General features: G+C 47.6%; 1 protein-coding gene across 1 annotated transcript in view; it reads left to right on the forward strand.

The window, feature by feature from the left end:
- Positions 1–807, forward strand: part of LOC111646348 (WAS/WASL-interacting protein family member 2-like) — an 11,875-nt gene that overhangs the window by 1,472 nt on the left and 9,596 nt on the right. The gene's annotated exons all lie outside the window — the stretch shown is intronic.

Here is an 807-nt window from a genome sequence, read left to right on the forward strand (position 1 = left end):
CCCGCATCCTCGTTGGTCCTGACCCATGCACTTGACCTGGCGGCCTCCGCCCGGCTCTCGTAGCCGTTTTCATCACATTGTCATTGGACTCTGCTGAAGTTCGCTTTTCTGTGGCTTCAAAGCTACGTAGTCTTGTTTTGAACTCCGCGAATGTGATATCGTCCTCATTATGTGTTACATGAATTGCAAATGGCTTAAAACTTTCAGGCAATCCCTTTAAGACCATGGCAATCAGTAAGCCGTGTCCTAATGCTTCCCCCGCGGTCCGCAGCGCCGTGATGGCGGTCTCTGCCCTGAGGATATAGTCCCTCACAGTCTCGCTGCTCATTTTCTGCAGCGACGTCAGCGTTGTGTACAAGTTAATAATGCGGGGCTTCCCCTTCCCTGCATAGTACTCTCTCAGTATTTTAAATGCTTTTCTGGCATTGTCCGGTGCATCTCTCATAATTAATGAGAGGCTCTTATCATCCAAAAGTTGAATTAACTCAGCATATGCATCGGCATTTTTCTTACCGTCTGCTGCTATCTCATTTTCCCTGTTGGGCTCTCTCAAAACCGTATTCTTGAGTCCCAATAAATGCAAATGTCCAAGTACCTTAGTCTCCCACAGTTCATACTTAGTTTCGTCTCCATCAAACATGAGTCGAGGCAACCTGCTTATTATTACCTGATGCTATCCGTTAGCCGTTAGCCGTTAGCCGTTAGCACGCTGTCCGTCGCGACTTTCTATCGGCAATAAAACATCAGAAAAACTCTTCCCGGAGTTGCTGCTGGGCCCATAACCTGTTGAGCTTCAGGAAGAAAACT

This window comes from Seriola lalandi, unplaced genomic scaffold (assembly GCF_002814215.2).
Source record: "Seriola lalandi dorsalis isolate HSWRI2012SDOR001 ecotype SW California unplaced genomic scaffold, Sedor1 jcf7180002054969, whole genome shotgun sequence".
In the NCBI taxonomy this organism is placed as follows: domain Eukaryota; kingdom Metazoa; phylum Chordata; class Actinopteri; order Carangiformes; family Carangidae; genus Seriola; species Seriola lalandi.